This window comes from Macrobrachium nipponense, chromosome 24 (assembly GCF_015104395.2).
Source record: "Macrobrachium nipponense isolate FS-2020 chromosome 24, ASM1510439v2, whole genome shotgun sequence".
Taxonomy (NCBI): domain Eukaryota; kingdom Metazoa; phylum Arthropoda; class Malacostraca; order Decapoda; family Palaemonidae; genus Macrobrachium; species Macrobrachium nipponense.
Window position 1 is genome coordinate 7,803,026 of NC_061091.1, and position 16,067 is coordinate 7,819,092.

Below are 16,067 nucleotides of genomic sequence, written 5' to 3' on the forward strand. Positions count from 1 at the left end.
AAGCAAAATAACCCACCAAGAAGGCCCAATTTCCCAACGAAACGTGCACTTATACAACCATCATAAGGCACGGTCAGCTCGGGGCAGTAGGTAACTGACCCATTCATGCGGTGTCCTTCAGCAGGTTTTCACGTGAACCGCATGCAGTTAGATTTTAATCCTTCGCTAACCGACCCAGTGTAGAAGACAGTTACTACTTTTCTCACAAGAACCAATTATTTATATCATTATCATATCTATTTTGTATTTGTTAACCTTTATTTTAATTTTAATGTTCATAGTGCTTTAAAACTACTGTTTTATCTACGAATCATTTTCATTATCTTCTTTAGTATTCAGTCTTTTTCGACTTTGGCCTTAATTTTCTTGAAGCCCCTCGTTTCCTTTCTATTTCCAGTCATCCACCAACCAAACCGAAGCCTTTCGTCTGTTGCTTCTTCTTATCAGCTTAAGTTGTAGAATTATTGTCTCATTGCCAGTCCTTGGGACTCTTCACTTGTTCGGTCTTCTGCTACTTTCTGGACAATGCTCACTCTCACGCAAGCTAGTAAGTGAAATATATCATGTAGTTACCGTAGAGTTTTTATACAGGTGCTGGCTCCAGAAAGTCTTACGTTTTGGTTACCAAATAGTCTTTTAGGGTGAGGGTGCTATCCCCTCGGTCTTCCCCACCCCTATAATGTTTTAATACAGAGTGATGTGTCAATAATACTAACCAGATGCAAAGTTATTAATTTTGCTGAGCATATTATGTAAATAATGCGACTGCTTTGTTTGCTACCAAATATTTTTGGCAGAAGTCCCTTCAAAGAATTCATATTTTTCAGTCAAATTTTATACTATTGGCAATACCTCCGGCATTAATTATGCTTTTTAAGATGATTATTGTTTAAAAGCAAAAATATGAATTTAAGACGAGACTCTTGACTAAAAAGACAATTGTCTTTAAAAGAAAATCACCATTGACAAACCAGAGCAGACGAATTTTTTATAGGGAGACAGGCCTAAAATAAACCCACGACAATACGTTGAAACCGTAAAAACTACCAATACATTTTTTACTTTTCATGATTTAATCAAGTTTACCCTGAGTGACTGCTTCCATAATTATCGTAGATCAAAAGCTTGTAAGTAAGGTAGTCTTATAGTTGCCAGCGATTATGCTATGTAAAAAAAAAATGTAAGTAATTGTTGCACTACCACTAACTACCATTATTCGCTGATTAGTCATTATTTATGTTCTGATGAATATTGTATATTAAACATAAGATAAATTTCATACAGCACTTTAAATCATAGATTATATCTTTTGTATTTGCAATTTGTATATACCATGTTGCGTAAAACTTTCAGAATGAATTAAACTTATTTCTATGGATATATGATCCGAAATTATTTCATGTTCAATGCGACGGTTTCGGTGTTATTATATTAATTTTTAGTTGTTTCCCCATTAATGGTGCCTGCATCTCTCTTTACAGAGAAGCAAAAAAAAAAAAAAAAAATAGGCAAAATCTAATTTTAGCACAGAGTATGTGTGACTATACATTATTCTTTAATATATAACTCCTCTTTATTGTGTTTGTTGAATTTTTTACTTTCAGCCTTGTGTCATCGTTTACTGTTCGTTTTCCTGCTTGTTTTACCAAACATAAATCAACGTACCTTTAGGATTTTCATTTTTAAAAATAATACATCTTTACTATGGCTTATTACTTCTAAACAATCAATCATACATTATAAAGATTCTTATATTTCGTACACTATAATGAAAAAAAGTAGCTATAAAACTTTTAGGAGGTATAAACATTAGCTATTCATTTCATCACTCCAACTGATGATAGCTCTCACGGAAGGACTTCATTTTATATGTATTTTAGAAATTTATACAATGGCCATTATCAAAATTTAGCTTTAAAGTACATAAAAATCTATAATTAAGTTTTATCTTATATCATTTTGATGCAAATTTTAGTATCTTTCATGAAGTTGAGGTATAAAAGCAGAAAGTTGTCAATTAAATTTTTTCTGTTATTATCAGGCTATAGTAGTTACTTGAACCAAGACCACCGAGATGGTCTTGCTTTAACTGCCAATAGATGTCCATAGCGACGTTGTCAGAAATGCCAAGAGGATACTGGGATAACGAACCTATAATAATAATAATAATAATAATAATAATAATAATAATAATAATAATAATAATAATAATAATAATAATAAGAATATAATATAATAAAATAATAATAATAATAATAATAATAATAATAATAATAATAATAATAATAATAATAATAATAATAATAATAATAAAGTTATGAAGTCGCTAGATAGAATAGACAACTAATATATCTCTGCTATATATAAAAAATTAATAATTTGATTTATATGAAAAATGTAACATTCTAGTCTTTCTTATAGCACATTTAGTCGATTGTCGTTTGTTATGATCTTCCTCCTTCCTTTAGGCTCCTCAGGACCTCAGTACACTCCACTCCTCCTCACTGTTTTTCAGTGTGTCAACGACGACGAGCGATGTCCAAAGAAAGCTGAATTTACTGGTAAGTTTGGACTTAGTTTATAACGGTATTTTTTTAATGTTGTTGATAGATCGCCGTCCATGAGAGGGATGTGAACAGTACAGTTATAGACTCGTATAGAACCATACGAAGTCTGACTATGGGTTAGGCTAATGCTGAAATTTTTGGTTAGCCATAGGGTAACTTACCTAGACTGAGGAACCCCCAAGATTCACAGGTATTTACGTAGGAGTGATTGCATTCTTTTCTCAGCTTGGGCTGACCTCCAGGTAGCGAGTAGGTAGCCAATTTGAGTTAGCCTATGTGGGACTCGAGACCAAATTCTTTTGAAATAGGAGGCAGTGACTAGCATCGCAGACAGTTTTGATGAGGAATGGGTGAGATTTGAAAATTCTACATGGCATTTTCGACGGATCAGCCTAGCCTATATAGGATATAGTTATTTAAAGATAAGGTATAGGATATTGGTACGGCAGCCGTATCCCTGATTGTGATAGATTTGGTACGGCAGTGAATTGCTCAAGCGTCAATTTCCGTCTTCCTGCGGTACAAATAACATAGTAGTATAGTGGGGGTACGTCAGATTCTGTCAGTGGTGCCGTTTTGCGCTATTGACTTGCTGTTGGTACGGCAGTTTGCTAATCATGCAGCAGTTGCCGTACACTGTTGCCAAGAGCTATAGGTACGGCACTAGAAGATTAGCGACAGTAGTAATAATAGTCGAACTGAATTGTTTCGCTGAACATGTTCAATTCAAAATGTCAAAGTGAAGCACCATACTGTCATCGCCAAAGCACCAAAACATTTTGGCAGTAAATGAAAATATAAAAAATCACAATAATCTTAAACACTTAGATTTTGACTATTTACATGAAAAATAAAACTAAACTAATTCATCTGTGAACTTCAAATCTTCTTTGAATCTCCTCTGAACCATGTAATAATACATCAGTGTTTGCCGAAAAACAGATGTGTTCAGGTTTCAACGAGCTGAAAAGGAGCAATAGACGTCTACGAAGAGTCAAACTAACAGATATTGTATATCCGTAGGTCACGAAGATCGAATCGGTCCTGAAAAGAGCTCCGAAGAGGAGATTCCAAGAAGACGAATTACACAGAAATCGTGCTCTGCTGTATTAATGGTAGTAAGGAAAACTACCAAAGTCAATCCTCTGGTAAACGGCCTAATCAATCGTAAATAATCATCCAAATCAGGTCTATAATAACAGCATGTTTCCCATATTGGACGCACTACTGACTGCTGCACTACCTTACTAGCTAAGCTTCAAATCTTCTTTGAATCTCCTCTTATGAGCTCTTTTCAGGACCGATTTGATCGTTCGTTACCTACGGATATTACAATTTCTAGAAGTTTGACTCTTCGTAGACATCTATTGCTTTTTTCAGCTCGTTGAAACCTGGAAACATATGTTTTTCAGGGAAAACTGATGTATTATTACACGGTTCATGTTGGTAGGTCGTCATTTTCTTGCTGTCACTGATATGCCTGAGGCGGTAAACAAAGGTTCACGCATGCGCAATTCACAGCCGTACCAATATTTATCGCAATCAGGGATATGGCTGCCGTACCAATATCCAGTTCGTAAAGGGCCAAAGACAGTTAGCTATAATGGATGAAACTTGGTACATAATTTCTAGTTAGGCTATGTGAATTAGTAGGTGGGTCAGAAAGTCTGGCTCTGGTGTCTATAAAGATTTTCCCAGAGATGCACAGTGGAGCTATGGTAATAAAGCTATTATCATACTAGGTAGGCTAGCAGAATTTGGCATACATTAGAAGCCATAGCATGTACCTAAGCTTTTAGGCTCGAGGGAACAGCCAAATTAGCCTATTTTTTATTCATTACTTAAAACAGATAACATAAAACATAGCTACTACCTACTTAGCCTGCCATATTCAAGTTAGAATAACAGTCGGCTTACTAATGCCAGGTTAATTTGTTTGGGAATTTAGTCATTTTGGGAGTGAAAGGAAAGATGGCAATATGCACTCACATTGCAATACCTACTAGGGTAAAACACTGCTGTGCAGGCAGGCGGCCAATTTCCCAAAAAATAACTTTAGCACTGCCAGTAAGCTAAGTTAGAGAGGTCAGTCACAAGCCAACCTCCATGAAAGCAACACCCCGAGACCTTTACTTTCCTCTCGAAGTAAGTGTTTTCTCCCAAGTAAGAAATTAAGGCCATAATTTCTTATTAAACAGAAGTTAATGAAAGTCAAGCCATGCACCGTGTTAACTTACCTCCGGGACACTTTCGAAATTTTTACTTAAAACACCTAACATATAGCGGGAAAAACCTCAGTGGATCCATCATCATTGCGTGGATCAGCCTTATTCACTCGATATTTGATTGGTGAAACAAGAATATACAATTACATCTTTAAGCACACCATTCAAAAGATTGAAGTTTCATCAACGTAATATGATATATGAAAGCGCCATACGAACTAAAATAAGCATGTGAGGTCTTTGTAAAATATGTTTTCTAGGCAGTTTTGAAGTCAATATGGCGGCACCCGCATGAGGTGCCGTTCATAAGCGCAGCGGAGCCACCATCTTTCCCAGCCCTCCCAGCACTCGTTTGAACAATGTTAGCGTATATATGTAACGTTTATTGATCTTACTCAAGATTGCAGTTGTAATCAGAACAATAAAACAACATTTTGTTGCCTATATAAGTGAAGTATGAAACTTCTTATTCCCGGGGTCATGGTTTGTACTGAAATTCATTTTTACCTTGTAATCGGGGGTTTTACCCTTACTGCCATCACAACTGAAACTCCACATTGCATATTTGATTGTAATTATACATGTTTTGGTCCTAATTCACTCCAAATTGCTTTTGAACTACGTTGCGGATCCTGGTTCCTAAGCGTTCACTCCACAAACTCAGTTACGGGCAGCACACGCGTACACGGTTTATGAGGTGCAAAGCTTTATTCCCTTAATTGTTTACTTTACTCATTACTTAGTTTAACTTTACTTTATTACTTCAAATCTTTATTTAATTCATGTCTATTATCCCTTTTTTGCAACCAAATTAATCCCTGAAAATTACAGATATTTCTAAAGTAGATACGAGCAGACAGCAAAATGACTCATCGTTGCCAATGTAGTGGAGCTTCATACATACGCCGATGCATTTACAAATTGTTTCCATGAATTCTAGTCTTCATAGTACTGCAATATTGATAAAATTGCTCTAATATGTATATATACTACAAATAGATTCACTATTTTTGCTTTATTTCTCTGGTTTTGTGTAATTCTTATATCCAGTTTAGAGGGTAAACACATACCAATTGGCAACACTGATAAACAACAGGAGAGCGCGAAGAACGCCGTAGGTACTGTTCAGAGCAAAACTGTTGATATTTGAGTCAGGAATCTAGTTACTTTTTCAACAACGAATATTTTCAAATTAATAATCATGAATATGTAAAAAATCAATGTAATTCATGACCTTATACTGCCATTTAACTATTTATTTGAATAATTATTTAGTGAACGTTTCTTCTTCTTCTTCTACCAAAAATCATAGTTCCCTTGGATAAGTCAAGGTTCGAAGTCATTGTTTACGATTTTTGTGAAGAAAGTGCCCCAGCGTTTATGGGTACATGTGGTGTGCAGATTTAGCACATGGAATGGAAAGTTTATTGACACAAGTGACTCCGCAAACATCGAGATGGCATCAATCTTCTATATTGTTGGTGTTATAAGTAAAAATTTCGAAAGCGTCATGGAGGTATGTGTGCACTGCGTATGGCTAGACTTTCATTAACCTCTGTTTAATCTCAAAATATGACCTTACTTTCTAACTTTGGAGAAAATACTTCGAAAGGAGAGTAGAGGTCTCGAGCTGTTGCTCTCACCACCAACGACTCGTGACTGGTGCCCGTCTCTGGTGTCAGGACGTGTTAAAGTACTTTTTCGGAGGGTGGCTTCATACACGGTGGAAACTGGGTCTGCTAGTCCAGTCGGTTATTTTCCCTAGGGAAAAAACCCGACTGGACTAGCTGATCCAGTTTTGGCTGGGTGTGGATCCAGGAAGTAGCTGCCCTGGATCTGGACCTCAAGCCCATGGCTGTTGAAGGCATGGGTATCGGTAAGAATGTTTGTGAGAGGTACTGTCGGGGCTCAAGGGCTTTCCTTGAGCCCATCTAGAGCTTCTTCTCCTTCGACTTCAACCTCTTTCCAGGGATTCACCGGGGGGCTTTAGTCAGTCAGGCCAAAGTCCACCTTGGCGATCCCTAAAGTCAAAGGCAAGCGAGACTTTAAAGCGCTGCAGAAGTCCCTGTCTAAGAAGTCAGGTACCAGCCTTGCCCGTAAGCTTCCGGCTCACCATCCCGGAGCTGACAAGGCTAAACTGGCTTCCTATTCTAAAGGGTCGAGGACCAAGTCTTCTAAGGAGAGGGCTCAGCCCTCCTCCTCCGACCCTGAGGCGTCCACTTCAAAAGGAGCCAGACCCAAGACTCCTAAGGAGAAGGTAGAACCTTCCTCCTTTGACCCTGACGTTTTCTCTGCGAATACGGCAAATATTATGCAGCAGATGGGCAGCATGGTCGGGAACTTGGTGCAATCCAAGTTCCAAGAAATGTTTGTCCAATTGTCCTCCTCCTTAGAGGCGTCAGGGCAGTCTATCCAAGCTATCTCGGATAGACTGGTTACCCAGGAGAACCTTATTGCAGGTCTCTGAGAGAATGCACTGACAGGACTTCCACAGTCCGGCCTGGCAGCTCAGGGCTTTCTCATGCCGGACTCGTCTACCCTTCCTCCCTTTACGCCAAATAACCCATGGAGGGTTGCTTCATATGCTCCTTTCGTGGACGGCATGCTCACGATTGAGGGCTGCGGAACTCGAAGGTTTGAGGACTTCGAGTTCTATCCGCAAGGATTACAGCCCCCTTTCATAGGCTATATCCACCTGACAGAGGCAGCTATGAGGAGGGAAGACAAGGTCCCAAAAGAAACAGTAATTCTTTCCCGGGACCAGGCCCAGCAGGCATGGTTGCATAACCTGGAGGAGTGGCAATGCACTAATACCAGGGTTACGTCATTCAAGAGCCCGTTCACAATCTTCACCGTAGACGAAGAAACGCCCATCCCGTTCACGTCTAAGGTGGCAGAATTGACATTGCAGGCAGCAATGAAGGACGAGCCCATGCCCCAGCTCTGGGAGACAGAACCGACTTCCCTCCTGCTCCCCGGAACTGATGATTACTGGGTAGATCTTCCGGCCACCTTTTCTGTAGGTAAGCTAAAGCCGGACTGCGCCGTCACGCTACTTAGTGAGAGGTTACCCAGGCTATCGGAAAACCTCATTCAAACTGAGTATGACGCCAGGATGAGGCTTTGCAGGTCCCTCAACTCGCTAGTTATGACAAAAGTATCAGCTCTAATCTACGGAGAAGAACCGTTATTTAAGATCATCGCCAAGTCACTATTGTACTCAATGCAATGTGACTTGTATGATTTCGTCATAGACAGACAAAATTGTAGGAAATGTGCTGGTCGAGGCCACGATCCGCCACGAGCCCAACAAGCTATTAGCCTCATCCATATGGGGCTCTGACCTCTTCCCAGCCTCGGTAGTGAACGAAGTGCACTGCGAAGCGGTCAGGTTCAACAAGAGCCTGAGGGTTCGCTGGGGACTCGTATCCAAACGGAAACTGGAGTCCGCCGGATCGAATCCCGAGTCAAAGAAAAAGCCTAGGAAGTTCCAGCCCTTCCAGGCCCCTCAACAACAGACTCTGGTACAAGCGATTCCGGTATCTCAGGTACCGCAACCTTCAACCTCTAAAGCGCAGCCACAACAGCAGTTAGTGCTGCTGACACAATTGCTGCAACAGGCACAGGCTTCAGCCTCCTATACTGTCTCCCCTGCTTACAACCCGGTGTTTGAAAACCAGTCGTTTCAAGCCTTCAACAGGTTTGGCAGGAGTAGCAGAGCTAGAGGCACCTTCCGTCAACGAGGCGGCGGTAGAGCCACCAACCGAGGCAAGGGTTCCCGAGGAGGACGTGGTGCACGCCCTTCCTCAAACCAGTGAGAATCCCCTGGTAGGAGGGAGGCTGTTCCTCTTTCGTCACCGTTGGAGGTTCAGCAAGTGGGCCCAAAGAATTGTGTCCAAAGGTCTAGGATGGAGTTGGCTCAAAGGTCCCCCTCCATCCAACACCTTTTATCAGGAATCAACAGCGGAATTGGTAGAGTATTCCCAAGAACTCCTTCAAAAAGGAGTAGTTCAAGAGTCAAGAATTTAAAATTTCAAGGTCGCTTGTTCAGAGTGCCAAAGAAAGACTCAAACAAGCGAAGAATAATTCTAGACTTGTCCCGTCTGAACTTATTCATTCACTGCGACAAGTTCCGGATGCTGACCGTTTCGCAGGTGTGGACCTTACTTCCCCGTGGGGCCGTCACCACCACTATAGATCTTACAGATGCCTACTATCATGTTCCAGTAGCAAGGCACTTCCGCCCATTTCTAGGCTTCAGACTAGGAAAACAGGCCTACTCCTTCAAAGTAATGCCATTCAGGCTCAACATAGCCCCCAGGGTATTTACAAAATTGGCGGAGACAGTTGTTCAAGAACTAAGGTCTCGAGGAATAATGCTAGTAGCTTATCTGGACGATTGGTTCGTGTGGGCCACAAGCATCGAAGCATGTCGCAAAGCAACGGTCAAAGTAATCCGGTTTCTGGAACATCTAGGCTTCCAGTTAAACAGAACCAAGTCCCGGCTAACATCGGAGTCCCGCTTCCAGTGGCTAGGAATTCAATAGAACTTGAACTCCCACACTCTATCAATTCTGCCATTGAAAAGGAGAGAAATAGCCAAAGCAACCAGACAATTTCTCAAGTGCAAACAGACGTCCCTGAGGAACCAAGAAAGAATCTTGGGTTCTCTCCAATTCGCTTCAGTAACGGATGTTCTTCTGAAAGCCAGACTAAAGGACATAAACCGAGTTTGGCGTTCAAGAGCAAACAAGAAATCCCGGGACAAACTAGCACCTATCCCGGCGATCTTACAGAAGAGACTCCGCCCGTGGATGGAAATCAAGAATTTGTCAAAGACAATTCCGCTGCAATTCCCTCCGCCGGCCTTAGTGATCCACACAGATGCATCACTAAGTGGGTGGGGCGGTTACTCACAGTACAAAAAGGTATAGGGAACCTGGTCCCTACCATTCCGCCAGCTTCATATCAATGTACTGGAAGCTATGGCAGTGTTCCTCACCCTGAAAAAGCTTCATCCAGCCAAGAAATTTCATATCAAGCTGGTGCTGGACAGTGCAGTGGTAGTACACTGCATCAACAGGGGAGGCTCCAAGTCGAGCCACGTGAACCATGTCATGATAGCCATATTTTCACTAGCAGACAGGAACAAATGGCACCTGTCAGCCACTCATCTAGCGGGGGTAAGAAACGTGGTAGTGGATGTGCTATCACGTTCAGTTTCGCTGGAGTCGGAGTGGTCCCTGGACAAGGAGTCATTCAGTTGGGTCAGTCAACTAGTACCGGGGCTTCAGGTAGATCTCTTCGCCACCGAATCGAACCACAAACTCCCCTTGTTATGTGGCCCGCAACCTGGACCCTCTGGCTTATGCCACGGACGCTATGGCTATAGATTGGAATGTGTGGAAGAAGATTTCTCTTTCCTCCAGTGAATCTTCTCTTGAAAGTCCTGAACAAACTCAGGACGTTCAAAGGTCACATTGCTCTAATAGCCCCCAATTGGCCCAAGAGCAATTGGTTCCCGCTTCTACTGGAATTGGGACTCCGACCTCAACGGATTCCCTATCCCTAACTATCACAACTAGTACAAACACGGACTGTGTTCGCTTCCTCAGGAATTCAGAAAGCCCTAACTTTATGGACTTCATGAAGTTTGCAGCACAGAGGGATGCTAATATCGATCCCCAGAACATCTTGTTCTTAGAATCTGATAAACGAGAATTGACCTTGCGTCAATACGATTCAGCAGTTAAAAAACTAGCTGTATTCCTGAGGGACTCTAATGCACAAACCATGACCACGAATCTGGCCATATCCTTTTTCAGGACACTATTTGAGAAAGGTTTAGCAGCTAGTACTATTACTACTACTAAGTCTGCCCTTAAGAAGATCTTCCAGTTTGGATTCAAAATAGACCTAACAGATTCATATTTTTCATCTATCCCCAAGGCTTGCGCTAGACTCAGACCATCCGAGAGGCCCAAGTCTGTGTCATGGTTCTTAAATGATGTCCTTAAATTGGCCTCGGACACTAATAATGACTCGTGACTATATAGCTCTCTTAAGGAAAACATTATTCCTAATAAGTTTGGCCTCAGGAGCCAGAATATCCGAACTGTCGGCTCTATCTAGAGAATCAGATCATATAGAGTTTCTCCCTTCAGGAGAAGTTTTACTTTCTCCAGATCGCCAATTTCTAGCTAAGAATGAGGACCCACTGGATAGATGGGCCCCATGGAAAATTGTCCCACTTCCACAGGACCCGTCCTTATGTCCAGTTACTTCACTAAAAGCATATCTAGGTAGAACTGCCCTGATATCTTCAGGCCCTCTGTTCATTAGAGAAAAGGGAGGCACCATTTCCTTAAAAGGAATTAGGCAACAGATTTTATACTTTATATAACAGGCCAACCCGCAGTCCTTCCCACGGGTACATGATGTTAGGGCAGTAGCTACCTCTATTAATTATTTTCAACACATGAATTTTGATGATCTGAAGAATTACACAGGCTGGAAATCTCCGACAGTATTCAAACGCCATTATCTTAAGTCCTTAGAAGCCCTTAAATTTCCAGCAGTGGCAACCGGAAACACAGTTTCCCCTGACACTGCTTAACTTCGTAGTAAGTAGTTTTTCCTATGTCTCTCCTTACATCTCTCTTTCCTACCTGCCTCGCTAGTATTCTTGCCGTAGCTCAGTTGTCAATGTAGTCGTACTGTACCTTGGATGCCACATATTGTATATACTTGTGATAATTTCCATATGTGTTGGATCTGGGACTAGTCCCTGTTCGCATTTAGTCTTACTGTATAGTTATGTATAACTGTTATCTTTATATATATTTGATTAGTGTTAAGGTTCAATTTGCTCTGTTGTTACTTGTTCTGTGACCTTGTATCTAGATTATAGCAATTAACCTTAATTGATTTTGATTATCCCATCTTATTTAGTTGTGTGCTTCCTCTTTCCAAGCTTGTACGGCCATTTCTCGGGTACTATTTCACGGAGCGACACAGGCTGAGCCCAGAAAAGGGATTTTGACGAAGGAAAAATCTATTTCTGGGCAAGGAACTGTGTCGCCCAGTGAAATCCCACCCTTTCCTTTTTACCCCCTCTGTTTCTTGGCCCAAGCTTGGGTGCTATCTGCAGGAATAACGTCAGAGGCGCTAGCCGTAACGGTAGTGGGCCTTAGATCGGCTCCTCTGTAGATGAGGGATATTGAAGAAGGATGAATCTAAATGGCAAAGGACCTTTGGTAGTGGTTTCACTCGCCCCAGAAACCATACCGACACCTTAAATAAGGTGAGCGAGCCAGAATACTCTAGCATTTCCATATTAGCTTTTTTCTCTGGTATCATAGCAATATTTATACCTTAGAAATGTGTGCTAAAGGGACATTTCACTGGGCGACACAGGTCCTTGCCCAGGAATAGATTTTTCCTTCGTCAAAATTCCTTTATTGTCAGTAGCTTTTGAAGGTGAATGTGGATAAAAGAGGTGTTGGTGAGTAGTAGGGAAGATAGAGACAATAATACTACAAGAAAGAAGAGGCTCGATTGTAAAACAGGCAGAAAACTTTACCCGCCGATCCGCCCAGGGGCGGGTGGGCCAGGAGGTTCACCGAGCAGTCCCGGGGCAGGCGGGCCACGAGGCCAGCTGAGCCATCCTGGGGCAAGCGGACTGTCCTGCCTTGCCTGCCCCGGGACAGCACAGCGGGCCTCCTGGCCCGCCTGCCCCGGGGAATTCTCGGCGGAACTCCTCCCTGGCCCTCTGCCCCAGGGCGCTGGCCAACCTCCGGACCCCCCACCCGCCCGTGGGGGCCACTAAGGACACTTCCCTGTGGAACACCATTTTCAAGTGGAAATATTCTAGACAATACATCATCAATTCTCATTTTAAAACTTACGATTTTAAAAGTTTTGGATAACCTAGGTAAATGTCCACAGATATTGTTATTTTGTAAATGTTTGTTAAAATAGGGTACCTCCAGGTAGTATCATAAGCCTTTTCGATGTCAAAAAAAAGACTGCTACAGTTATTTGTTTTCGCTCAAATCCTCTTCGTATATGGTCTTCGAGGTTAGAGAGAGAATCTAACATAGATCTGTTGCACTGTGACCCGAATTGAGTGGGAGTCAAAATTTTATTTTCTCGGATGTGCCATGTTAGTCGAGCATTTACCATTTTTTCTAGTAATTTGCATAAGCAGCTTGTTAGAGAAATTGGCCTGTAGTTATTTGCATTACTTGGATCTTTTCCAGGTTGGGGATAGGAATTATTATTGCTTTACACCATTCATCAGGAAATAAATTTCTAAGCCATAAATGATTATAAAATTGCAACAAGTATGTCTTTGCCAGAGGTGCTAAGTGGCAGATCATCTCAAAACAAATATTGTCACCCTCCAGGAGCAGATTTATTGCTGTTCGTGAGAGCATATTCCAACTCTTCCATATTAAATTTTCTATATATATGCCTTCTATTGTTTCGAAATTTATTGTTATTAGTTCTATATTATATTTTTCTTTATGAGGAAGTGGTCATCTAAATTTCAATCATCGAGTATTATTTTTCCGTCTTTTAATATGGCAGTCTCGGTGGTTTCCACATGGGTACTACTTTATTGTTCCTGAATTTTTTCCCATTTTTTTTTTTGTATGGGAGTATTATTAGAGAGATCTGAATACATATTTCCAAACATGAAATTATTCTTCCTGAATTACTTCCTTTTTAAATTTTGCAGGATATTTTTAATGCCATCAATTTCTAGCAAACAATATAGTCATTTTTTGTTTTTTTAGTAAAGGTACCTTCTAATAAATTGGTAATTTTTACTTATTTTTTACTGACTTTCTATTATTCAAATAATCCCCAATCACTTCCCTATTGAGTGTTTTATATTTATTAATTCTGTCAGCTTTTCGGCCCACCATGGAACTTTGTGTTTTGTTGGATGGGGTTTTGATTTTGGTATTGCTTCATCTGCAGCATTTTTTATGAAACTAACAAGAAACTTATTAGTTTCATTATGATCTTTCAGATATTCAAATGGTGGTATACTTCTAGTATCGCTCCCAATCTTCTTATAAATGCTATAATGGGAGGAAACATGTTTTTGCTGGAATTATTTTTGTAGGAAAGGAATTAATATAGGAAATGATCACTGGTGTACAAGTCATCAATTGTGTTCCCAATCTAATCTGTCACTATACTTATTGAACAGAGAGTTAAGTTCTACAGATGGAAAATGTTCCATGTGTTTTTAATGAATAATTGTGCTAACTTCATCATCATTTATACAACACATCATTTGAATCTATAAGTTCTACTTTACTTCCTTCTCTATTTGAGTTTGAACAGTTACAGTCCCATATTGGGTTGCGAGCATTAAAATCCCCTACTATTAATATAGGTTCTTTGGCACTTTTAAGTACTTCACCAAGTTTATCAATATCGTATGTTTATATGGTTGATTGTATAAATTATATATATATAACAATCGTTTTTTAATTCGAAATCTAATACCAGAATATTTGGAGGTCAGCAATGTTTACAGGTACTTTGTCATAACATACTTTGTTTATGTACCATATATGGCTGTACCTAAATTTCCTTCTTCCTTCCTGTGATGTTGGATATAAAATGGTATATTTACCTATTGCTGTATTGTATTATTTACATGTTGTAAACACAATATCATATTTGGTTTTTCATATTCCCTTGAATAACCTTTGTACTTCTCCTAGGTGCAATCTGGTCTGTAGACCATTTACATCCCATTGTATAATATACCTATTGAAAATATTAAGTTACATTGGTCGTGTTTCGTTTTCTTTTTTTGTATTATCAATTTGAATTTTTTCTAAAAATTTTATTTACCACATTCAGTTGTTTATATATATATTTTAAGTGCTCAATATACATACATCCTTTTTCATGGGTGTTTTTCAAATCTGGTTGGGGCCTCTTTCTATTTCATAAATTTTCTTATAATGTTTTAAGTAAGTAAGTTATATTTTTGTTATTATTGCACAATGCAATGAAGCAATCATTGCAGCCACATGTGTTGTCATGTATATCTACTGCTTCATTTCTTCTTATTGTACTGATTATTGGCAACGGAGTAATCTCATCACCCTTGACATAGTCACAATCATCCATGGTATGGTTCTCCTTCACTTCTTTGGTGTTTTGGATATCTGAATCTATAGGTCTTATTATTATTTTAGGAGATAAAGGTATACTCTTTTGTTCTGCTCTTTCATCATATCTTTGGTTTTTGGTTTTGACCGATGTTTCTCTAATTATAGTTGGTTTCTTTGTGGTGTCTCTCTAAAGGTCTTTTTTTTTTTTTTTCAGTACATCACAACTTCCTCCTTCCACCTTTGTGGTAGTATCTTCTTTTGCTTCTATTTGCATTAACACCTCAAATGAATTTGATAGATTATTATCCAATTCATTCGCACCAGTTTCCTGATTCTTTACTATCTAGGTTCACTGCACTTCCATCTGGTGGTGTGTTCTGTAGATCCACAGTAAGCCCGCACACGGTTTCACATTTCCACAATTTCTCTTTGTGTGTCCATACTTGCTGCAATTTTTGACACTGCCGTAACGGTAGTGGGCCTTAGATCGGCTCCTCTGTAGATGAGGGATATTGAAGAAGGATGAATCTAAATGGCAAAGGACCTTTGGTAGTGGTTTCACTCGCCCCAGAAACCATACCGACACCTTAAATAAGGTGAGCGAGCCAGAATACTCTAGCATTTCCATATTAGCTTTTTTCTCTGGTATCATAGCAATATTTATACCTTAGAAATGTGTGCTAAAGGGACATTTCACTGGGCGACACAGGTCCTTGCCCAGGAATAGATTTTTCCTTCGTCAAAATTCCTTTATTGTCAGTAGCTTTTGAAGGTGAATGTGGATAAAAGAGGTGTTGGTGAGTAGTAGGGAAGATAGAGACAATAATACTACAAGAAAGAAGAGGCTCGATTGTAAAACAGGCAGAAAACTTTACCCGCCGATCCGCCCAGGGGCGGGTGGGCCAGGAGGTTCACCGAGCAGTCCCGGGGCAGGCGGGCCACGAGGCCAGCTGAGCCATCCTGGGGCAAGCGGACTGTCCTGCCTTGCCTGCCCCGGGACAGCACAGCGGGCCTCCTGGCCCGCCTGCCCCGGGGAGGCTCGGCGGAACTCCTGGCCCGCCTGCCCCAGGGCGGCTGGCCAACCTCCAGGCCCACCCGCCCCGTGGGGGCCACTAAGGACACTTCCCTGT

General features: G+C 40.7%; 1 long non-coding RNA gene across 1 annotated transcript in view; it reads left to right on the forward strand.

The window, feature by feature from the left end:
* Positions 1–242: 242 nt before the first annotated feature.
* Positions 243–16,067, forward strand: part of LOC135205416 (uncharacterized) — a 60,234-nt gene continuing 44,409 nt past the window's right edge. Inside the window, exons 1-2 of the long non-coding RNA XR_010312529.1 lie at positions 243–547; positions 2,469–2,561. This is a non-coding gene — a long non-coding RNA (uncharacterized LOC135205416). The remainder of the gene's footprint in view (positions 548–2,468; positions 2,562–16,067) is intronic.